Source organism: Hemibagrus wyckioides, linkage group LG15 (assembly GCF_019097595.1).
Source record: "Hemibagrus wyckioides isolate EC202008001 linkage group LG15, SWU_Hwy_1.0, whole genome shotgun sequence".
In the NCBI taxonomy this organism is placed as follows: domain Eukaryota; kingdom Metazoa; phylum Chordata; class Actinopteri; order Siluriformes; family Bagridae; genus Hemibagrus; species Hemibagrus wyckioides.
In genome coordinates this window covers 16608462-16634746 of record NC_080724.1, presented here as the reverse complement: position 1 = coordinate 16634746, position 26285 = coordinate 16608462, and the positions used below count along the sequence as shown (strand labels likewise).

At 39.8% G+C, this 26285-nt stretch overlaps 1 long non-coding RNA gene across 1 annotated transcript in view; it reads right to left on the bottom strand.

Annotated features, from left to right (window-relative positions):
• Positions 1 to 4781: 4781 nt before the first annotated feature.
• LOC131365724 (uncharacterized) overlaps positions 4782 to 26285 on the bottom strand; it is an 86358-nt gene continuing 64854 nt past the window's right edge. The window contains exon 4 of the long non-coding RNA XR_009206738.1: positions 4782 to 5720. This is a non-coding gene — a long non-coding RNA (uncharacterized LOC131365724). The remainder of the gene's footprint in view (positions 5721 to 26285) is intronic.

Genomic DNA, 26285 nt, shown 5'->3' with positions numbered 1-26285 from the left:
TTCTCCGCTGTCTGCTGGAGAGGACAGGCCCGGGTCTGAGGGCAGCTACCTCTGTGCCCCATCCTGCCCTCCTGCCCTAATTTTTGTTGTCTGTCCCTTTGAAATGGCCCGCTCACGTGGGAGCAAAGAATAGGGAGCAGTGCGCAACAAGTGCCAGCACCATGGAAACCACAATTTTCCCCCCAAAATATTCCTTTCTGTTCCTTTGAGGACCTGTCACTATGCAAAGCAAGCATCACACGACCCCGGGCCCAGCCGTGACAAAGCCGCTTTTCTGCCTTATCCTTGATTGATTAAAAAACTTTTGAGCAAAAACATGTTACAGGACAAAAAAAAGTGACACACGGAAGAAAGGCCCGAGGGCGAGGCCCGATCACGCAGTTTCCCTGGTAATATCAGAGAGAGCACAGGAGCGGTGGGGGGTCGGGAGGCCAGGCCAAGCATGAAAATGGACTACAATAGCGATTAAGATGATTAGAGAAAGCAGAGACGTTCTGGGAGCACTTCTTATGACATCCAACAGCAATCTGGAAATGTCATAAAATCAAAACTTTACCTATGATTATGGTTGGTAAGGGAACCATTTTCTGAGAGCTTAAAGGAAACACGGCATGAGCTAATAACCCTTGATTGCATGCTTGTCGTATATTTTTAGTCTCCGTCTTAGAAAACACCATTATTCCACTCTGTTATTGAACTTCCCGTTAACCAGATGGGGCTTGACAGACACGTTTGATTAGCTGTGTTACCATAACCACCCTGACTTTCTTATGATGCATGATCTCTAGCTAAGGGCTCCCGGCATCTGTGTGTATGTGTGTGTGTGTGTGTGTGTGTGTATGAATGCACCCTCCACTAATCCCTAGTCTAGTATCCTGTATGATTATTAATGCTTTTCGCATTATGTTTCCTCCACACTGCTGTGCAAACCACTCGTGTTACTCATGTATGAAAAGTGATCAATATGGCACAGAGCGCAAATTCCAGCCGTCTTGTTGACCTAAGTGACAGGCCATTTAAAAGAAAGTGAGACAGACCAAGCAGGCCAGATCTGCACCCAAGACAGGCCTCATCATTTATTCATCTCTAAAAACAAGTCAATACAAACAGTTCATTGTCAGGCCCAGCCTTCGGTTGCCCATTCACAGCATTTTCAACTCGCAGATAGATCATTACAGCCTGGGCCTAAGAAGAAAAAAAAACAAAACACCTAAAGTAAGTTTGGAGTTTGAGAAGTAATCCTTTCTTCTGGCTTTGGAATAAAAAAACAGCATATTTATCGCGAGTAAAGGAGGACACAACACTCCACAACACGATCAGTATTCCACAGCTGGTCAATCTGAGCTCAAACTGGCCTCGGCAAATCCCCGACACTGGAGGTGTCAGACACAAAATGACAAAAATCTGCTCCTTGACAGGGAGTCATTTATATTTTAGCTTCGTTCCATTATCTTAACAAATCCATCATCAGCCAATGCAATATTAACAGCAGAAAATCAACTCATTAGATCCAGGGGGATTTAATCAAGATTGCAATCATGTATGCGGTTCCTGGAGAGTCTGATTTTTTTTTTTTTCTTTTTGGTCCTTTCCACATAATTGGTGCATCTCAGATCTTAATAAATTATTCTCAGTCTCAGATTGATGCCCCTTTTTTCCCCCCATCGCTCTCTCTCACGCCAGGCTCTTTCTGACTCCAACTATAATATTTACCATAAACATTATTATGTCATGGGCACACAGTTTAAAATGGCCTTTAGCTACCTCAGAGAGGTAATTGGCTTTTCTATTTCTCTCTCGTTTTCCTGTTAATTACCAAATGATATTGCTAAATGTCTCCCAAGAAAGGGAAAAAGAGTATTTTGCCAGAGGTTGACTGCACAGCCTCTCGCAGCCTTTATTAGTCGGGCCTCGAATTCATTTCTTGATAATAAGAGTAATAAAGTCAATTTGACAAAGATGGACTCAATCAAAATAATCAGAAATGATTCAAATGATCAAAATGAGCAGCAGAATTATATTCAGTCTTGTGGAGGATGTTTAACCGTTTCTGGTTATATATTTATTTAAAAATAAATTAATAATAATAATAAAAGATTGATCATTCAGGTTAATACAAGTTTAGCCGGTATTATCAGCAGCATGTGCTTATGGAAAGAGCTAAATGAATGTCAGCGGTTATTTAGATAATCCAGAGTGCTTATAAGACGGCATAAAGGTGTTCCAGATACTCCATTAAAGTCTTTCTTCCGCCTGAATAGCAGGACGCAGGTTTATATATGTTAATAATCAAGAGAAATGTAACTAACCAATTACTCATACAGATAGTTGAAAAACAATAGCAACGAACTATTTCTTAAAACTATGCTGACGTTGAACAGTCCACTGAGCAGCAATGTTGAGTTTCTAATACACTGACAATTCTTTTGAGAAATGCTCCAAACACCAGGCACAATGCAGAGCCAAGTGAAACAGAGTCCTCCAACATGCCCAGGCCTGGCCGGTTGCCATAGCTATGCAAAGCCAACAACACAGAGAGTGTACGTTAGCAAAACGCAAAGAAGAGTGAAATAGACGCACCTCCGTTACTGTACAGCTCAACAAAATCAGCAACGCACCAGTTAGAGCAGGAAAAGTGTGCATCAGGGAAACAAACTTTCTGTAGTCATGGATCCATTTCCTGTGTTGTTTTACATTTTCATTACATCCTTAAAACCTAGCCCTAGGCTGTAGCATTAGCATTAGTCATATTTGACCACATTACTGTTTATTAATCCAACAAATTATAGCCTCTTTTATGGAAAGGTATTGTGTTTTCAGTTCAATGGAGAGGACACTTCAGTTTTATTTGATTGGACAAAACCATAGATCCACTAATTATACAGCATGTCCCAAAAGTCTGCATACATAAGGCATTTTAAAGCTTTTCAGAATTATTTTATATGTATTCACACACACACACACACACACACACACAAACACACACACAGTACATTTTGCTAAACAAAAGTGTCCCCTATGTACCTTAAACTCCATGCTGAATAAATGACCATAGTGACAATAAGATGCTTTATGGTGACTAACAGAAATGTAAGCCAGAGGTAAGCATTTTAATAATAATAATAATAATAATAATAATAATAATAATTATTATTATTATTATTATTATGAATCTAAGGAATTATAATCAAATTAATTAATTTAAAAAGGCTAGATATTTTAACATATAGACTTCCCAGAGACTGTAATAGAAATATCTGAAATCTCTCTCTCTCTCTCTCTCTCTCTCTCTCTCTGCGCATGTGTGTGTGTGTCTCTCTCTTCCCCTCCTGCCATAATGCTTCCTCTCCGGTCCGGATTAACTCACAACATGTCTGACATGATCCAAAAGTGTAAAAACTGTGGAAGAGCCGTTTAATCTGCCTATGGAACAAAGCCTTTTTGTATGGGGCCTAGCATGACCTTGTCATTGCCAGTTAAACTTCCTGTGTATTTGGCAAAATAAAGCCCTGGCTAGCTCGCACTCGCTCTCTGTTTCTCTGAGCATATCTCTCTCTCCCCCTGCGTGCCCCTGTGCATGTGGCCGGCCTCCGCCTGCAGAGAGCAGCATCAAAAGCTTGTCTAATCCCCGTGTCGCTCGGAGATGCCTAGCTCTAAATCCCGCTCCTCGGTAAACCAATCTCTGTGTTTTTTATCTCGATTTATTAGATTATCAGCCCTCGTCTCTCTCTCAGTGGCTGTGACACAAACTAATCCTAATCGGAATAGACAAGTATTAGGGCCTGAACTGTGTCAGTACGCAGGGCTGTGAGTGAGGACGGATCAGCCACTCACACTCACTGCATGTGTGGGCTACGTCTCCCCCGCCACACACATCCTTCATTATTAAAATATTTTAAATATTAATTAATAAACACTGTAATCACTCACAAAAAGGCACAATCTGAAGTGCTTTACATTTTAGAAATCTATTAAGATGTTATTTTTAGCCTCCTGGTCCAATCTGTGGGAAAAAAAAAACACTTATTTGAAGGACAATACAGAGCTGCATTATTAATAGGCATACATCTCATTAATTATTCAATTAATTAATCACTGGCGCCACTGTTCATTTATCAGGCTTTGCTCATTTAAATACATTTGCAAAAAAAAAAAAAAATCTCATGCCCAATAAGGGAGAATTTGCCTAATAAGTAATCAGGTTTAAAAGCTTCATCCCTGTTGGCCTCAGTTAAAAATACTTTCTAAATCTAAGCCACTTCTCTCTTCTGGCTGTTGATCTGTAAGCAACTAAATGTCGCTAAACACCGGAAAGGAAAAAGAAAGCCTGTGCAAAAAAAGGGATGGCATTTTTTACCTTTATCTTTATCTCTTTTAGAAATCCATACGCTCATGATGCCGATGGTAATGTGATGGGAAAATTGGGTTGCCATGACAAAATACCGAAACTACGCTTTCACACAAAAAGGGAAAAAGTGCTAGAAAACGTTCGTTTGAGTAATGTCTTCAAAACACCATTTTTCTTGGTTCCTAAAAGAAGATTCCTTTTTTTTTGGGGGGGGGGGGGGGGATTTATATAAAACAAAAAAAAAACAAATAAACAAAAATTATAATGCATACAACAAATACACAACAAGCAGATAGATAAATAAAATAAAATAAAATAAAATAAAATAAAATAAAATAAAATAAAATAAAATAAAATAAAATAAACCCCACGGACCCACATAACTAACAGAATTATTAATTTATATATTTACATATCAGGCACATTAGGCATTTCATTTGTATTTATCTTGTATATGTTCATGTTTTATTTCAAAACTCCCAAACAACCCAATATCACAACATTACAATTTGTAGATTTTTCAAAATGTTCAAATTATCAGCAAATTTTTTATTAAAAATGACACATTTTTTTGTGCTTAGATTAAACATCAGTTCTTGTGGCCCAATTAGACTATAGTTTATACAGCGTAAAACAACTTGATGACTATAACAAGGATAATAAAAACTTTAATATGATCTCTGCATAAACTGCAGCGTCAGTAAAACATAGAGTCCTGGCACTGCTGAATGATCATGTGACTATTCCACTTTGAGAACTGGTTTGTGTTCCTAAAGCTGTGGTTCTCAATGTGGGGTCCAGGGACCTTACTCCAGTTTCTGTGATTTTGTTATCCTGTTCGAAATCACAGTGGTTTTCAAGGTTATTCGAATTTTTTGTGGATTTTTTTTATAGATTTGTTGGTCCATGGAGTTAATATCAACTTAAATCTAATAACAATTGCTTTCTTTTTCTTTCTTGGAAAGTTAGAGGAGAAAAAAAAACAATTATATCCCCAACAAATATCATGCAAATTTTTATGTTTAAATAATGTGCCTGATATTTGAACTGTAATTAAAAAAATCTGTACTTATAAGGATCCTGTGACTGATTTTCCCTTCACAAAGATCCTTACGCACAATAGTAACATTTATTTAGTATTTTATAATTCTCTGTGGCACCACTAAAACCCGTCAAACAAAAAGTTGCTTTGAAAATCAAAAATAGTTTCTTCTCTGTCATCACGTCTATGGAGCGAATCTGTGGGAGTTTTTAAGCCAGAAGAGGACAGAGCAAGAATGAAAAGATTTCCTCAAATCCTGTGACACCATCATGATAGATTATAAGTAGACTATTGTTCCTCAGCAGTGCAGCTGGATCATACATCATAGATCTGAAAACACAAAACGGAGACGATGCGTCAGGAAATAAGTAATATCGCTTGTGCCGGTGGACTGAGAACCAACTAAAAGCTGTTTTGATAGCTGTAGTGTGTGTGTGTGTGTGTGTGTGAGGTGGCTGGCATGCATGAGGCAGACGATGGTGGCATGTGTAGCCGCAGGCTGATACAAGGAGGTGAGCGTGACGTGACAGCAGCGTCTGCTCCCTGTACATCTCCGCCTGGCCCTGAAACTGAGAGTCCTGCTCTCCTGGACAGCGCCCGAGGGCCAGCCGAGTGTGTTTACATGCCAGTTATCACACCCGGTACTGGGACCTGACTTAAAAGGAAAGTGAGATCTTTCATCCTCGCTAGGATCACGTATTTGACACATCCATCCAGCTCTCGAGTTAATCCTCAAATTCTGTTCACTCATTACTCACACATGCTGCACTGACCTCTCTCTTATGTGTGTGTGTGTTTAATTTTTAATTTATTTAAATACCCAATCATCTTTAAGCCAATTGTTTGAGATCGAAGCAACGTTTATGGAAAATGACAACGCAGTCGATCAGTGAGAGGGTGAGATTTCTAACACTAGTTATTTTTATTTTACATCACAGACAGGGTTATATATAAAATGACATTAACTTCGACTCTGTCACATGCTTTTAAAAACTTTACATAGATACCCGACTAGGGAAGTGGTAGATCAGTGGTCAAGGCATTGGACTAAAAAGGCCCTTGAGATAAATGTATGTCCCTTTAGATAAGGGTGTCTGTAAGCAAATGGGATTTTTTCCTTAAAAGCTCATTTCATAATAATTAAGTTCTTATATCCACAATGTCTTCTTGAAACACGTTTATTTGTTGTGGAAGATGTCCATCGTGACGGTGCGGAAGGAAGCTAAACCGCTTCACAAACTTCACTCCTGATCTCGAGATAATGTCTGTGAGGAATCTGCAAGTTCTCCCTATGTTCTCTCTGGGTTCTCTAGTTTCCCCTCAGATCTTGAAAAATCAAGCTAGTAGGCAGATTGTCTACTCTGAATTGTCCCAGTTGAGTTTGTGATGCCCTGCACTGGACCACGGTCCCATTCTGGGTTTAATCACCCAGTGATACATAAAAGCAGAGCCTAGTTTTTATTCACAAAATCAGGTTTTAATAAAACATGTCTAATAATTTTCGTGTAATTAATCTGTACAGAAATCTCAGTCTGTAAATAAGTTAGAGAGTTATGAATATGTATATGTACTGCATATTCACGCTTTCTTAGTTTTTTGGGGGTTTATGGTGCACAAGTCTCAAGTCTTAGTCCTCTCTCATGCTCTTGTGTTGAGGCTATTCTATTGTGTGCTAAATTTGCCCTTGAGGATTAATAAAGTACTTTAGTCTCCTGCAAAAATGCACAATGGATCAATTTATCCTAAACAAAGTAAACTGGTGAAAACGATTTGCTTGGATACCTTTAAGTCTCACTACAAATATGTCAATAGTTCAAAGCAATTCCCTGCGAACGGACAGGACCAACTGCAGGTTTTAATAATATCATTTTCCTGGGAGTAGATGGTCCAGTATGCAGCCGCTGTGAACTGGAGCTTCTCTTCCACTTAGCATGACTGAATGTTCTTGGCAAAGACTATTTATTTCCAAAACGAGACCTTATCGGCTTTGTGAGCAAATCCATATCCGTCCTGTCTGCCCTCTTCCAGCCTGCCTTCTTTTGTGTAAGTGGGAGATATTTCGCCTATCGGTTTACCTTATACGTGCCGGTATAGGCAGGAAAGGTGCCCATGTAGGGTCACTGCCTCTCTTCGGCACAGTCCTCTGAATCAACAGTGACTCGTGCAGGGCCATTTGTCTTTGCTGTACCCTTCTCTCTCTCTCTCTCTTTCTCTCTATCTCTCTCTCTTTCTCTCTTTATGGAAAATACAGCATGCTCTTCAGATCTTCAGCGAGGAATGCAACTTAGTGCTGTATGGTTCAGAAGCAGCGACAGCATACGTGGCTAACTTATGCCTGAAAATCAGAATTTCAGCTGTTGCTTTGGCTCAGTGATTCATGACATCATTAGGATACCCCCCCCACACACATATACACACCCCACCCGCCACCCCCGAACAGTTTATGTTAAGACACAACACGTGTTTGTTGTGCAAAAGGTCTGAATCCAGAAGCCAAAGAGTCTGCGCCTGAGTCTGTGAAACACTGGAATCCTACAGCAAACACAGAATCAGCGCTTGACAGAATGACACAATAACACTCTTCTCATCTCCAGAGAAGAGCAGGGAGGTGAGCAGCTGTTTAAACGTGCCGTAGGTAGGCGGAGGTTAAACGGAGTCAATGGAGGCTGAAGAGACAGCAGGTCTACCGATGACAGAAAGAGTGGCCAGGGACTGTAGATCGGGACTTCTGCAAACCACATCAAACAGACCATGGAGCGCAGCCAAGATGAACACACACCAACTGTTGCAGAGCGTAAGGGAGGGAGGGAGGGAGGGAGGAAAGGGGAAAGCTGGCAGGAAGGGAGAACGAGGAAAAGAGAACGAGAGCCTAGAGCAGGAAGAGACGAGGTCAGTAGTTATGGGAAACACAAACGGACCATGCCTCACTGCTCCAATCAGCCTGACACTGCAATCAATCCGGCAGCAGGAGCAGAAACAGCACAGCCTCCAGCACACACTCCTATCAGAGCTGGCCACTTGTTGAGGCGAGCACCTGACTAATAGTGTCACTTCTATATTTGTAACCCACTAATCTGTTCTCGAGCTTCCGAGCTTTTTCCACTTTCTTGCAAATTTATCACTAGGGCCAAAAGGCCGGTGCCAGAGCCTAAGTGCCTCACCCTGTTAAATTAAACAGAGGCATTTCTGATAAAGCCACTAAATTCCTTATCTCCCTGCTCAAAAGGTTTTTTTTTTTTAAAGGCAGAGTGTCACTTTTCCTAAAGAGGGGGCCGGGACGCCATGCGCCGCCTCCCACCCTCTCTTTGCTCCTTTTCAAGGAGAAAAATCACGATAAAAATAGAACGAAATTCAAGTGAGGGGCAGTACAAAAGACAGCACTATCTCTGGAAGTCCAGTGGTGGAACACAATACACAGAACCGACTCTTACTGCAGCTGTATCTAGTTTATTTGAACACTTCATGAATAAATAACTTTAAAATAAACAAATCCAAATTCTGTCATAGAAATTTCAAAATATTTTTTAGATGTAAACAGAATGTCTGCACTTTCCAAAAATTAAAAATATCTACAAAAATATATTTTAATAATTGTACTTTGTATTTATTTATTTATTTATTTATTTATTTATTTATTTATTTGCAATTCTGACTGTAAGATGTTGTATTTGGCAAGATTCATGATGAGACGTCCATGAAAAAATTAAACGTTTAATATTTATCATCAACTCAAAAAAACCATCAACATTAAGTTTGTTAAATCGCCAAGTGAGCTAATTAGTCAGCTACTCAAATTAGCAAAATTGTCATTTTTTTTAAAAGTCTTTTCGCTAGCTTGCTTTTTAACTAAATAACTGAAATTATTGTAAGATAAACAAGCTGGCTAGTTAGACTAGCTAGTTGAGTCCTGTAGCTAATGTTCATTCAGGCTTATTAATCATTAGCTAAGCAGCATGCTCATTTCTAATTAATAATAATGGCGTCATTAGTGAACTAGCGAACTGCTGGAGTCAGTTTGTTTCACCTATTAAATATATATTTCCTTTTTTTTTTCTAAATACTTGAGTATATTTACATGTAGACTTACTTTTATTCATGTCGAGATTTACTGTACATCAGTAAAAAGAGGTCAAATATGGAACATATTTAATTATTTTCCATAATTATAGACCATTTTTTAAAATAACATTTTTCTTGCTGTACCAATATTGTATGCCGTTTTGCATGATGGGAAGTTTGACTAGTTTTTTAAAGAAAAACTAGCTTTTAAAAAGTCATTAGAGGCACAAAAATACACTGATGTGGGATGTCGAGTAGAAAGATTGGACAGAGACGTGAAGCTCGGAGAATGGCAAATAGGATTTGAGTGAAATCTCAATACATAAAGTAGAAACTCCTCCAAAACACACAATGACTCATGGATGCTTGTCAAGATAGACATGATTTTATTAAAAAACTCGAAGACTACTCAAGGCTGTACATGTTTTTAGTCTGTTTTGACACCCGGGCTTGTGTTGGTAGGTGATATAGTGCTGGTTGTGTGCAGTCCTGAGCTGAAGGTCACGCTGTTCCTCCTGCAGAGCTGCACTAACACCAGCTTGTCAATAAATTTCTCATTCACTTCCTTTCTGGTAGAGCTGCATTACCTAATATGGGACCACCGGCATTCTGGGTTATTTTGAGTGTGTGATAATGTGCCGTGTGTGTGTGTGTCTCTTGCAGGAGTGCCACATATTTGTCAACAAGTACATGGCAGCACTGAGTCAAAAAAAGGCCGCTACTGAAGTCAGTCAGGAGTTTTAACGGACAGGAGCAACCGGAATACAGCTGTGTAAGTTAATAAGCGGACAAATATCAGGCGACGGATAGAAACCAGATCGAAAAATAAACTCGGAGCGCTTGTCATTTCAGTGTTGACTTTCTTTTTTTACCCCCCCTTACCCAAGGAGAATTTTAATGCCCTTTCTTCAGTTTCTAATCTCCTTTTGATATGATGTGACTTCCTTCTTCCGGCCATTCTATTGTTTTTCCTTTTTTTTTTTTTTTTTTTAATTAATGAGGTCGAAACTTAGTGTTCCTTTTTAGAAGGTCAAAAAACAAATCAGGACCAAGAAGGAAAAAAAGAGAAATCTGGATCAAAGGTAAACTTTGTAGCGTAGTTGTAGTTTCCTAACATGGGAAAAAATATAAGTAAGAAAAGAAAGCTCTTAGATAACGCAAAGGTGCTCGCTTTATCTGAAGTGAGGGAGGGGAAAATCCACACAGTTTCAGAGAACGCATCCATATCCACCATAATAACGTGTTTAGTCTCGGTCTCTGGTGTTTATTTATCACGGGCAGCATCTACGCCGAAGGACTTCTTGATTATTTAGACAAGACGCTAGAGGATTTCCAGGGCCAGAGGAGTGAGATCTCTAGTGCGCGCCTCGAAACAGGCAGTTTGCTTAATGCTTGACCTTTCACCTCTCAAGGGTAATAATGTCTCTGGATCTCTCCTCACACGCACACGCAGTCACATGGCGTGATCAAAAATCCAGGTGACTCCAAAGCAGCATTATTTTCTATTATACCCGTCACCTCCCTTGCCCCAAACCTACACACACACACACACACACACACACACACACACAGTAGTAGGTGTCAGAATGTCTTTAGAGGACATGAACTGTGCAGAGTAGGTTACAAACACACATCTGAATTCTCTATCAGTCCCCCATCCCCCTCAAACACACTACTTATTTCTACTTTTCTTTTTTTTTCTTTTCCAGCTATCAGAAGAAATGTGGACAAAAGCAGAGCAAGCCTGTCCCTGACCCTTCCTGAGAAATGTTGTTTTCCTCTCCGGCGTGAGATTCTGAAGAGGAAGCAGGACGCTTTTCAGATTCAGCCTGCCCTCCGGTGAAGATTTCCATTTTATTCTTTTCCACTCTTATTTTAGCTGCTTAATGCAAATCTCTACAGTAGATAACAATGCAAACACAGAAGTCCAGAATGAGCTTGGCCAGCAGCAAAAGCAATCTGAATACATATATAAATAAAATCTTGGTTATCCAGCTGTCGCTCTTAAATCACTTACAAACTCAGTGACAAGTGGCTGAGAGCCAGAGTGGACTACGGACTAGCGTGTTTCAGAGGAAAAACCTTAAAACAGCTGCGTGTTAAAAAGTTTATCCTAAGACGCCTCTGATGCAGAAATGTGTGTGTGTATGTTTACGCATGTGTGCGCGTGTGTGTGTGAGAGAGCGAGCACTGTGCTTTACACTTTTCCTGTTAGGGCCATGAGCTTCACTGTGCATTCCACACTCACTCACAAGGCCACAGACAGAGAGCGAAATTTCACTACAAAAAAATAAATAAATAATTAAATAAAAATCCTCTCACAGATCATCTCAGGCGTACAGCATTACAGACTTCTCTGTTCACTCCTTCATGTTTTGAAGCACTGATTAATCGTGCACGAGCAAAACAGCTCGGATTTTCTGATTTTCTCCACCTTCCCATCTATGTTCTGAAGGCTGAGGATCTAACGTCTGCCAGAGAGATTACTTTTACAGCACAGGAAAGCATGCTGCACTTTCTATGAAGCATTCTTTAACACTTCCCCTCGGAAAAGCGTCGGGCTCGAGCGCAGAGCCCGAGCCACAGATCCGGCGCTGACGAGAGAATAAATTATTACCGCTGCTTATGTGCAGGAGCTGCCAGATTTGAGCTCAGCTGCTAAACTTCGTGGCATTTAACTGCTTCGGAAATCGATCGTGATCGTGATAAACAATCTGTTTAAATATACGCCTGCTGATATTAGAAAACCACAGAAATGTTCAAACAAATTCATTTATTATGTATTAATTATGAATTTAAATGGCTTTAATGAGATATTTAAGATCAGAATTAGAAGATTTAAGCCCTTCAGATTCTGCAGCTATTATAACAGTAATTGGATGATTTTTCACAGGGATTTTCATGAAATTGAATAAACGGAGTTGAGTTGAGCTTTCCGCTACTCGGTGATGTGTAAAGACTATTTTCTTTTTCTTTTTTTTCACCCTACAGCTGATTATATCTACATCATCTTGAAGGATGATAACTTTCCTAAACAGGGAACGTCTGGGATGATTAAGAGGGGGGGGGGAAAGCAGGATACGCTTTCCTAATTCTCTTTTATAATCTATTTACTTTTGATGAGTTTGTGCTCAATGTAGAGTCAGATATCTCACAGCGGTTGTAGTCCATCCGCCTCAAGTTCTGACATCTTACGTGGTTTGAGATGCTTTATCTGCTCAACACGGGTGTAAAGAGTGATTATTTAAGTTCCTTTCAGCTTAAACTCATCAACAAGGATTTTCAGCCCAACAATTTCTAGAAACTGCTATGTGAAAAATCACTAGATCAAATGTCGCAGTCAGAATCACCGAGATCGCATTTTTCCCCTCATTCTGATGTTTGACTCTAGCTCTTGATCTGTATCTGCAGGATTCCATCCACTGTGCTGATTGGCTGATCAGATAACTGCGTGAAGTTGCACATGTTCCTAATAAACTGGCCGGTAAGTGTAGGTTTACATGTAAATGGATATGAAGAAGAATCGAGGAAGTGACTGTGCAGTGAAATTCTTTAATCATAGTAGTTCTAAATAGTTCTTAAATTTTTTGGAGCAGTTGAGATTCCACACTCATTTTATTATTATATTCTTTCCCAATATATCTAAAAAACCCTAAATACACACAATAACTTAAATTAATAAATATACTCTGTAATTAATAACCTAATAAACAGAAAAAAAATACCTAATATCCATTCTAGATTCAGCTTTTAGAGAACTGAAAATGTCTTCCTGTGAAATAAAACTGCTCCCATGCATGTCTAAAACTCCACCCCGAACAGTAGTACAGTCCAATCTGCTTTATCTAACAGGCCCAACATTGGTCCATTGCTGGTCCATTCAGCCTACACACACACACACACACACACACACAGCCAGAGGCAGAGCAGCAGAAGAGCAGTGCTCACACTCACCCGGTAATAAATCCCCAGACAGACGGATGTCCAGGCAGGCAGACGGGGCTGCTTTCTGAAAGGCCTCCAATCAGGCAGCAGATAAATTGTGTTTTGTGCAGGCTGCATTGTCTCTGTGTCTGTGTTCGGCTAATCTAATGTGTTCAACATGGTCTTGGTCACCTTGACTTTGGTTGCCATAGAGCCCAACACAAACACATCCCCACCCAGAAATATACCAAATAAGGCCAAGGGGGAAAAAAATCTCATAATCAAGACGGGTGAGACGGCAGGCTAGAAAATGCCTGGAAAATACTCAGTGTGTACTACCGTGTGTGTGTGTGTGTGTGTGTGTGTGTATGTGGCTTAGACAGAATGTTAGTGCCTAGGCTATGAAGACTAATTATGATGGGATAATAAACACATTAAACCCCAATCTTTGGTGCGCGAATGTTTATGCATTCACAATTATCATTCATTTTTAATCAACAAAAGATAAATTTGAGCCATTTATGACAGAAGCCCTTTCAGCTCTATCAGGGGCAATTTTGTTTGTTCCCGATATGACCTTTAAACACTTCACGGAAACACAGAGGAATCAGCGGCGGCGCAGGCAAGCCGTCCTGTCTGGCTGCCGACCCCAGCAGATGCGAGTTCTGAGGAGTTCAAAAGAATTCGGCATGGGGGCAAGTCCATTTACATAATCCTTCAGATATATTCCCCTGCAACCTAATCAAATTATTCACAAGTCTAGCCCCTAACCATGTAGACCCCTCGATACACAGCCCTTCCATTACCGTCCTCCCCCTGCCTTAATCATATCGAACCACACCGATGTCGATTTTTCCCTTCAGAACGACGGCAAACAAAGCACGGCTACGCCGACGCGCAAACATCCCGACACGTTCGGCTCCCTCCAGGTCTGCGCTGGCTTGCCATCTCGAATTAGTCCTCGGTCATATTTGCTTTTCATCTGACAGACACATTTATAAGCTCGTGTAGTAGTACAGTACGGCAGGAAAAAAAAATATAACGGCCGTGCAAATAGATCGTGTAGCATTTAATTATAAAGCCATAAATCTTCCCAATTCTGTGAGTCTATGCAGTGTTCTGATTACATATACAGTAAGATGTTAGACCGTGAGACAGCCTGTAGCCAAAGTGCTGAGATAACCTGAAAGGATCCTGGCTTTTATTCAAACATCAGTCGTATACATTTCCACGCGAGGGACAACGCCGTTCTTATGCAAACACGATCTAAAAAGCGTATTTAATCACCGTTGAATTCAGTCCATACACGGCACCAGAAAACGTCTTCTTTGCTGCTCGGCTTTGTTTGATTGTTTTAACTCACAAAGCCCAATTCCCTCAGAAACTCTAGGGTTTTGGCTTCAAAAAAAAAGAAAAAACAGGCACACCAGCCACATCCGGCACTTGACGGGTTAACATGTCAAGCTCCATCCACAGCGCGGTCAATTTTCAATGACTTCTTTTTCCCACGTCGAAATAAACTATTTTATGTCTCCAAATATGCAGATCATTTTGCTTAATGAAAGATGCCTGACGTCTCCGATCCAATTAATATGCAAATGCAAGTGAGGATTTATTTGTGACATTCTGTATGGGTGAGAGAAAACAAAAAGGCCTCTTAACAGCAACACTAATTGCTGTGACTGATTGTCACATATCATCATTCACTCCGAATCTCCTAAATACCACATTTCAGATAAAATTCTCCCCTTGCCACTTTGTGTGGATTTATTTACAAAGCCGTAATATATATCAAAGTCCCAGATGCGGTACACAGACGTTTCCTAGCAATGCTCTCACTCGGTCTGTGCTGCCGTAAATAAAACATCTCCTACTCAGGACGAAGTGGAGTAAAATGTCTTTTTCTTCGTCACCTCTCTTCATTTTTCCTCATTATTAATATTTATTTTTATTAAGAACCCACGTAAGCTTAATTCCTGCTCATATACTACTTCCTGTGATGGGAAACTGGACATTTTAAATAATAGATGAAGTAGATTCAATATTATTAACTTTTACTGGGATATAAATTTAGTTTTTTAATAGCTGAGGCAATACATAACCTGCATTTTAATCAATCTGGCTGAATTCAGATTTAAAGGATTTCTCCTCAAAATAACAAAATGGGGAAATGTTAAAGCTTCTGTTTATTAACGGATCACAACAATAGAAGACTCCAGCTTTAGAAAACAAAGCTGTTGGACTGAATGCTCGATTCTGATTGGTCAGAATGTGTTAATTCTGTTCCTGTAACAACTAGTCAGTAGATCCGGTTACAATGAGGTTTCTATTCTAAACACTAGCTCTAATACATAACTTAGTCTCTAATACGCAGCTCAGTCACTGGTATGGTGAAGGTTTCTGTAAGGAAATGTTTCATTTGCATTTTGGAAGGAGAAGAAGGAGCTCTGTAACAGTCAGAAGCACAGCTACACGATTTCCGGCATGGGAAAGCCTTCAGGGCTGTATTTTCCTTTTCTTTTTTTTTAAATCAAGAGAAAGAAAAACAAAAGAGATGGCTTGTAAGGGGATGACTCTTACGATGAATTATCTGAATGAATTTATGTTAAATAATATTTTGAAATATTATATAATGTAACCCTAAATGGATAAATAGAATGGGTATTTTTTTTATAAATAATATTTAAAAATTGGTCTAAAAAGAATAAAAACACTTGGAAATAACGTTAGCTTAGGGTGGAAACAAAAACTCTACAGTGGGCCACAATACACAACCCTGTCACTGATAATAGTACGTTTCACGATTGATAATTTTCCTTTAATTGCACACCCTGTGAAAGATGATTTTCCTATAATAGTATGTCTCATATTTTATTATTTTGTGTTTAATAGTACGTCCATGAAATTGATTATATTCCTATAATAGTACGCCCCGTATTGTATGACATATGACACACGACACATCGTACTGCTACTAAAAAAGCAAAAGAGAGTCTCTGACCCACAGAACTAATGAGCTGTAAACCTACAACACACACACACACACACACACCTGCTTTTGCTAAAGACATAAATTACACTGAACAAAATCCTAGTGCTTCAGGATGTTACCTGTTCTTCTATTTTTCTTTTCTTTTTTGACTCCAGAGACCGTCTGTAGTATTGCACATTATCTCAAACCAATCTTCAGGAATCTTTTCAGGATCCTGGTCAGTCACTATGGATCCTGGGAATTCTAACTTTCCATCACAGATTAACTAATAAATCCTTACCATCTTTTTACCAGCTCAGGGACAGAGAGACTGTAAGAGCTCTCTGTGATTCTCTCTGAGCGTGTGTGTGTGTGTGTGTGAGCACTGTTTGTTGGTCTACACGCTCTCTCGGCACGGCTGCGGTAATCACTCAGCTCCTCTCCTCGGAGCAGCCGCCGGTGCATCACTGCAGCCTGCTTAGCAGTCAGAGGCTGCCGCAGATTGTAAACAGATCTCCCATGAATTGCGGGTTTAGCGGTTTTGCGCGTCTCCAAACAAGGTGCTCCTGATAACGCCGCTCTGTCTCGCTGACAAGGCCTGACAAAAATCAGCCACTTTGCTGAAAGCATGCGATTTGAGAGCTGTCACTCAGCATGACTGGCACCTCTAATCCCCCACCGGAGCAAATAGGAAGAGAAAACAAATACAAATACTAGCCAGATACAATGTTGATTTTTGAAGCCATTTTTAAAATGGATGATAGTTTCTAGTATCTTAAACAGACGACAGAGTACTACATGAACACATGGAGTTGATGAACGAACTTTACATACATTAAATTCACACACATTTTAATCATTTTTTTTCCATAATTCCCACAAAATTGTTGTGTTTGGCTCAAACAGGTTCAGGAACAGGACCACTGGTCCAAATCTCAGCTGGGAATTGTAATAAGTCAGCTGAGTATAAGGTATTTAACCCCACAAAGATGCAAAACCTCTGTAACACACAGAAATTGGCACCTGCTATGTAGAGAATGAACCGTCTGAGATGTGTTTTTCAGGGTTTTTTTCCCCTGTTTCATTCACCTATTTTATTTTATCCTTTATTTAAGAACATTTATACATTTTATCGATTTATAGTTGCATTTAATATTGTGGATCGGACAAAAAAGAAAGTTTCTGTTATTACTTGTTTAGCTACGAACATTTTCTCCGTCTTAAAGTTTATAAGGCCAAAAAAATACTGCCAACTAAAAAAAAAGAGTAAGCAATCCTGTCCTGAAGACATTCCCATGTCAGAAAACATACATCACAACAAGCTCTGACACTGGAGACTCCACCCAAACATTCCCAAAAATGACTCCCAAAAGGCTAAATAAACATGTCCTTACAGAAAAAAACCATATCAACAAGTTTATGTATAACGCAATGCAGCTAATCTGTATCTGGATATTTTAACTCCAAAAAGTAGGTGTGGTCTAAACGAAGGGGGCCACACCCACTTCATTTAAAAGGGGGTTAATATGCCAGCAGTGTCAGCATAATGTGGCGATTCTGGCTCAGATGATTCCACAACTTCATCTATAACACTCAGGTTCATAACTGGTCTCAATTAGTACTGTATACATGATACTGTAGGTTTTACTGTCAGAGCTGCAGTCACAGAAAACTAATCAACACCTCCTGACCAATCAGAATCAAGCATTCCACAAGAGCCTTGACTTCTATACCTATGCTCAATTCCTAATTCTTAAACCTTATTACATACACTGCTATCTCTGAGCATCCGAGCCTTGACGCGCTATTTCTCATCCTCACCCCAGAACTTTCTGTTGTTTTCCAGCAAATTGTGAACGCGATAAAGCCATCATGCATTTTTACAGCAGTGTCAGGCAGAACGCTGTCACATATAAATTAACCAGTGAGCTAAAAGCTTTCGTGGTCCTTCAGGAAAATGCAAGTCATCAAGCATTAAGCACATATTAATTTTCAATGGGCCAGCAATAATGGGTATGTTTTATGAACAGGAAAAGCAGGGCTGAGTCTCATCTGACGTCTGACGGCTAACACGGTGCCGTCACTGGCCCTGAGTGGCGTGTATACTTGGTCTACCTTTAGCTCTCTCCTTTCCAAGCTCTGGGCGGCAGAAATCAAACAACGCACCACTGCTCCACCTGTGCACATGCCAGCTTGCTTTCCCAACACCACCGGACTGCAAGTTCTTACATGCCGTTTCTGGCTTTGACACCCCCCCCACACACACCCCACCCCTTCATACACATACACACACACGTATATCCGTCTCCATTAGAGCCTCCGAACATGCGATTGTTGAGTGACGGAGCTGAGAGACGGGATGACAGCAGGGCCGTGGGTGTGAATGCGAGATCACTCTAGAGCCTTTATGGCTAACTGCAGCATTCTTACGCTTTCCATTTCCCGAGCTTTATTACCAGCGCACGTAAAATTGCTCCATCGCAATATGCTATTGTGCATCCGGCATCCTGCAAGAACTCTCCGAGCTTCTTCAAAACAAATCTGGCCTTTCGGGAGATTTTATGAACAAGACGATCGGGTCCAATTCCATTCTTTGTCCAAGCATGGGATTGCATATGCACGTAGAAATGCCGGAAATCACGCACTAAATCTGCAAGTGCAGCACCCCCTTACAGTCAAGTATAAAGTCTGTTTATTTCACCTCATAGGCAGGTGGAAATAGTACGGCTCTTTTCAGGACAGCCAGAGTGTTATAGGGCCCTGAGCCGATGCCCTAGTGATTCGGCCAGCCACTTTTCCAAGGCCTGCTACTTGATTAAATGCATAATCCACTACTCCCCATCCCCAATGATTTAGTGTGCCTTTAAATCAGCTTGCGCACACATAAAAACCTCAAATAAAAATCACCAAGAAAAACCATTGCACTCTAACTGTTCTATTAAAATGATACCCAGCCCGGCCTTTCTTCTCCGCAATACCGTTTATTCCACATGAATGCGTAGCTTCATTTTTTCCCCCCCTCCTCCCGGCCGTGCATATAAAATATATAAGTTTAAAATGTCAACGTTGAAACATCAAATGCTGGAGTCTCTCATTAATCACCTCGGATGAGGCTCCCTTTTAAGGTTATAACCCTTTGAAAGAGCAAAAATTACATTTTTGACCTTGAAGATGAGACAAACTCATAAACGTAAAATAATTCCAGGTTTAAAAGAGAGAGTTATCTGCGGAGGCAAATTGCTGTGCTGTGAGTTGTGGGCGACACCAAACAACTTTCTTTCTTTCTTTTTTTTCCTCTCCTTTTCGTATTTACAAAGAAGCTGTTCTGATTAATTTGAAATCACATCAAGAAAAAGGAAGCAAAAACGAGCGAAAGCATCAAAAGGGGCAGGCGGTCTAACTTTCAAATCCACAGGGCACAGCTATCTGCGCTGGGAGGAATGTTGGCTTTTTTCATGGAGTTTTATTAAATGGTGCATGACATTTTCATTACTCAAGGAAATTAAATTCACTAATTTTCTTACAAGCCCGGTACGTCTGCTATTTTAGGGAGGTGCACAGAACAGAATAATACTTCCAGCCTTCTAACACCTACACAAATGAAGGGATTTTGGATCTAGTGTTTGTATAAAGAAAACTTTACCCTTTAATGAAACCAGACGTGATTTTGATCTTTTGCTAAACTGCTGCTTTGATTAGGAGAATATCATTTTTCTCATCGTTTAGTTTCTGGGAAAAAATATAACGGAGATGCCTGAGATGCAATCCTGAATATTTTCTCAACCTGGGACTGGATATGAAATAGCACAAGAATTCCATTCTCTTGGTGTAGTTTAAGTTGGTACAGTATATGGATTCATTTTTTTGTACTCCTTGTGAACCCACCCATCCAGTTCCCCTCCATGTTCACAGAGACTCATAATGTCTATAAAAATGACTGACAGGAAACCCATCCAAATACAAACAATCATTCTGGACCAGAAGTCAGTTTTCCAAACAAGTTTACTCAGCCTGAGGTCATGGCATCAACCATAATTTTCAATCATGTCACACATATTTTCCAGGTTATTCATACAAGTAATAAATTAAAAAAAATTGACTATTACACTTTTAAGGGTTCTTCCAGATGCACGATTGCAAAATCCTTACAAAGGTTGTGAATTAGTCATTCCGTTTCCTATGAATGTACAATTAATTATCGTCGCCTAGTTCAAGCTGTTTCTGAGAGAAGAGCAAAGCACCAGCTATCACTTCCTCCATTACAACCTCCTGCACATGTGGCTGGCTTTTATTCAGCAAGTTCACCCCATTAACCACCATAAGTAACATTTCGAAACATTTAGAGCTAGCTTCACATGCTGAACTCGATACTTCACGCTTCAGCACTTATCTACAAAGGATACAAATGACTTAATGTGGTGTAGATCGTACAAACCAGGCCTGTAATTTAAAACACATGTTAAAACACACACACACACATGCCGAAACTACAGAAAATAAACACTCCAGTGCAAAATCTTTTCCAAGACTTCTGCCGTGTGCCGGGGGAGGCGGAGAAGCGTGAGCCCACATGGGCCGGTAGACGTAAGGCAGTCAGCCTGAACCTGGCTCTCCTCCTCTAGAGATGAAAAGCCTGATTACTCCTCCTCTCTCTGAGGGGGGCACCCACATGGCTGACAACATCATTGGAAAAGAGAGTGTTGAGGCCCCTCTGGGTCCTATAGCAGCTTACATTTAATATCAAGGAAATTCATGCTAAAAAGGAGGTGACACTCAGGCCTGTGTAATCATATCACTGCATACATTAAAGAAAGAAAACACACTGTGCTCCTGTACTCCTGCTGCATATGAGCTGCAGCATGATAAAAGAGAGAGAGAGAGAGAGAGAGAAAGAGAGAGAGAAAATCTAGCACATATGGAATATTTTAGAAAGCTTATTCCATTAAGAAAAAAAAAAAAAAGTCACAAATCCAATGAAACTAATGTGACAAGCCTGAGTGGAAAATTTCTTTTTCAAATAAAGTTCACGTAAAAGATAGAGGACTCGGTTAGACTGTATATAAATACACTTATTAATGTTCACATCCAGCATCAGAATAGGGGGAAAAAGTCATCTCAGTGATTTTCATTTTTTTTTTTATCATACGACAGTCTCCAGAAAATGGTGCGCAAAACCAAAAGAAAATCCAGAGAGCAGCTGTTCTGCCGTTTCATACTGTTTAGGTTACAGGAACTCAAATAAACACTCTACAAATTTGCTGAGCAGATAAACACCCTTACCCAGGGAGAATTACATTTGTTTCATTTATACAACTGCAGGTTAAAGGCTTTGCTCAAAGGGCCCAGCAGTGACAGCTTTGTGGTGCTGGCATTTTGAACTTATCACCTTATGACGCTTTAACCACAGAGCTACCACTTCCCACCCTGGTGTGATACAATACAATGCAAAATGTCAATACTTACATGTCTAAGACTAATACTTGCCTCTGAAAAAGTAGTCCTATCTCTGAAATGATGTAGATTTAGAACTCAAATACACTCACTGACCTCATTGTGATGTTCCTGAAACCAGTTTCACTTCGTGATACGGTGCATTATCATGCTGGAAGCAGCCATTAGAAGATAAATTGTGTCCATGAATGGATGAACATGATTACCAAAAATACTCAAATAATCTGTGGCACTCAAGTGATGACTGATTGGTATTAACCAAAGCCAATGTATGTTCAGAAACCACATCATCTCCACACCATTACACCACCTCCACCAGCCTGTACTGCTGATCCAAGGCAGGTTCATGGATTCATGCTGTTGGTGCCAAATTCTGACCCAACCATCTGTGTGTTTCAGCAGAAATCTACATTCATCAGACCAGCCTGGGTTTTTACAATCTTCAGATGTCCAGTTTTGGCCTACTACAGCCTCGGCTTTCTGTTCATGACTGACAGAAGTGGAACCTGACGTGGCCTTCTGCTGTTGTATGCCATCTGTCTCAATCTCAGATGCTTTTCTGCTCACCACAGTTGTACAGAGTAACTATCTGAGTTGCACCATTCTGAGTACAACCTAGAGACTGTTTTGTGTAAAAATCTCAGCAGTTTTATGAAATCAGCACATCTCGCACCAACAATCATTCCACTGAGATCACATATTTTCCGCCAATATGATGACTGACGTGAAGAATACCCGAAGCTCCTGGCCTGTCCCTACATTTTTTAATGCAATAAACTTCTGCCACATGACTGGCTGATTAGACAATTGTGTAGGTGTACAGGTGTTCCTAATAAAGTGGATGCATTCTGTACTTTCAGCTAAAGAATCCAGGACAGCGTTTTAATCTGCCATTATAAGTGAATTCTGAGTGAACACAATTTAGTTTTTTTTCTCCCCACTACAGAGAAATATATTGTGATAATCCCATACACATTGCTGAAAAACATTCTCTCTCTCTCTCTCTCTCTCTCTCTCTCTCTCTGCTGTAGAAGCAGACACGGTTACTTAACCAGCAGATCTCGCTGAGGCCCGGATAATCAGTGTCACCACTGCAGCCAATTTAAGCTGAAGCAGTCAGTCTGTAACCAACAGTATGACACTGAAAAGCTATAGCAAATGAACAAACACACTATGAGTGCTAATACAAAACCGTCATGCCTCTTTCTATGGACATCCAGGGCCTACTGATTAACTCCAGACAATAAAAGGGTGCCTGTTTAACTAGGGATAAATAAGTGGTCTCTTATTGCGTGTGCCATTTCTGAAATGAATTCAGCGTTTTGTGGCCATATATTAACTCAACATTTAAGCAATTGGACAATATGTTGAAAATCAGCCTGTCGTGTTTAAACGATAATAAACAGCCATAATAAAAATGATAAAAAGGGGCTAAATGAGCGGCACACGTTGAGCGAATTAAACCTAAACGTTAAACAATAAAATAAAGTCATCTGCTGCCTGAGTTTCACAGCTCGGCACTCAAAGTCTACCTTTTCATTTCATTTAATTAGGGTGAACGGTGTGAAAATAAAGAGAAACATCTTTTAAATTCCGCACTCCATTAAAAAAAGAAAAAAAAAGAAAAGGAAAGAACCTGACAATGTCATGACGGAGCTTCGGAAAGTGTATCAGTCGAGAGAAAAGAGAGTAATTGGTGCAGTATGCCTCTTTATCCAGAGGGTTGTTATGATTAAACTTAGGCACACATTTCAATTCCACAGTCATATCGAGAAGAACAAGGGACAAGACAAGATCAAGAAATCCTAATTATAATTACAAAATTACATAGGGTACAACAAGGGCGCCTGGTTTAATAGTAATAATTATAGACACAAAGTACTAATAGGAAATATAGCATTCTGAGAGCACTGGCTTAAGACTCTCATGATGGTGCGTCAAAGTGTGTGTGTGTATGTGTGTCTGTGTGTGTCCACTGCATTGAGCAGTCTGATTAATAGGCTTCACTCTTGCACTACTGGTCCTTTAAAGGACCTGTTCTGAATGAGAAAGAATGCCGATCATGCACCCAAAGCGCCACACGTGCCCTTTCACTGTCTCCTTTTATTACTCAGCCATGATCCTCTTAAGCAGACCTCTTCTGTAGCGCGATACCATATGGTTTCAGTTAAGCCCAATTTCTTTTTCTGTTCATTTGAAACATGCGCTCGTTTCGCCAGAAGCATTACACAGCTCATCATCTTTTGCTCCTTTTCTGACCTCAGCCTTTTTAAGGCCTTCCAGTTCTTCCATGTTTGAATTAATTTAATGGTACAACAAGAACATAAGCAACAAGGACAAAAATATTGCATTCATCAATAGCAGTGCCTTATTGTAGCGAACACGGACAAATGTAGCATAAAACCAGATTGTTGTACAGACGCAGAAGGGTTCATAGAATATTTCAGTGGACCAAAGCAAGATCTTAAGAAAAACGGAGACAATCCTGTGGTAGAGCTTATAAACATAGCAATTTAAACATATAAATATATCCAGCTTATTTAATCACATGCAGTTAAGTGAATTACTTAGCCGAAGGTAGATCATCAAATCAGAATGGTGGGGTTTTTTTTTTTTATTTCATTAACTGTCTCTAGTCTGATTAGCGAACTGACTACATGGCTTGGAAGTAAAACTCACCTGAGAGAAAAGTGCGTTCTTTGCGGCAAATTGAAATGCATCTCGTCAGTCATCAACATGAAACAAATCATAACACTTGGTCTAATTTATAGCTACAAATAAATTGAGGTTTAAACATTAAAAGGTAACTGTACTGCCAGTAGGTAAGATTTGATGGTCAATATTTTCACTTGTTATTTTTGGCTAAAGGCTAAAGGGCTGGACACATTAGCGGCAAATGTTTAACAATGATGGAATCAACGTTTATAGTCCTACATCAAATTCCAAATCGATGTGTATGTCTTTTAAAACAGTATCTTTAATAGAGAGTGCGAGGGCAGACACCCGAGAGCGTGAGAGCATTATCAGCGAGTGTGGTCATTAAAATTGAGCACAAGGTGCCATTAATTGTGCACACACAAAAGAATTCACAGGTCTGGAGCACTGAATGAAATCAAGCTTACAGGTCATACGAGTGCTCTTGCATTATTTTCTAGACCCGCAAGACAAGCTGAATTTTGAGATTCTGGAGATGACAAAAAGACATTTCGTCCCACTGAGATGATTGGTCAATCTATAATGAGCTCAGAAATTATGCTGATTACGCCTGTAAGTTGCTCAAAAAGCTCTTGGTTACACAACTCCACTTGACCATATACAGCCAAAAGGGCATTATTTATAATCACCGTCTCCGGGGTCACCCAAATGAGTCTGGTTCCTCTTTAAGGTTTCTTCCTAATATCATCTCAGGACGTTTTTCCTTTCCACTGTTGCCTCAGTCTTGCTCATTAGCAATAAATATGCATTTAATTTTAACGTTTTAACATTTTTGTATTTCTTTAAAGCTGCTTTGAGACAATGTCCGTTGTTAAAAACGCTATACAAATAAAACCGAATTGAATTCAAACTGAATTGTTCAGACACAACAGTGTGATCTGTCTCTCTTAAAGATGATCTAATTCCATAAATGTGTCTAAAAATGAAGCTTTGTTCATTCATAAATTGATTTTATCGCTGAAAGTTGACGGTCGATGTATTATAAATTCGTCAGTAGGAGTTTCTGCTACTGGTTGCCATAGTAATAATGTTCATCAGTGATGATCGCAGTCTAAATGAGTTTTCTGAAACATTCAAGAGGAAAAAAATTGGTGAAATTCAGCAATGTATAAATGCCTCATATGATACGAGATTAAGGAGAAGCAGTGTGCGCTCTATTGTCTTCACTTCCATTGGTAGTCACTCCATATTTCCAGAAATTGGTAGCTTAGTGGTTAAGGTGTTGGCCTACAGATCAGAAGGTTGTGAGTTTGAATCCCAGGTCCACCAAGCTGCCACTGCTGGGCCATTGAGCAAGACCCTTAACACTCAGTTGTATAAAATGAGATAAATTGTAAGTCGTTCTGGACAAGGGTGTCTGCCAAATGCTGTAAATGTACTGTCTGGAAGTCACCAGCTCTTGTTGAAAATTAATGATTTCCGGTCGTGTGTCTGTTCAGAGTCTACAGTATTTCTGTTGTGCTAATGTGAAACAAAACATTACCCAGAATTGTCTTATTAAAAACTAATCATCAATGGTTAACTGCCATCACCATTTAATCAGGTACTCGTACTCTTAATCTGGACGGAATTTGATGTGTTTAGTTGTAGTTATTCTCAGTCTGCAGTGTATGTACAGGATATATAAAGTGAAGCATGGACAGTGATGGTGTTGAGTCAAATTGATCTGACTTCAATAGTGGCAGTAAAAGGAAATCTCAAAGGAAGTTACAGAATTTGTTGGTGTTGAGAGTTTAACAGGAGGTGAAACAACAAAAATAGGCTTCATGACCTCT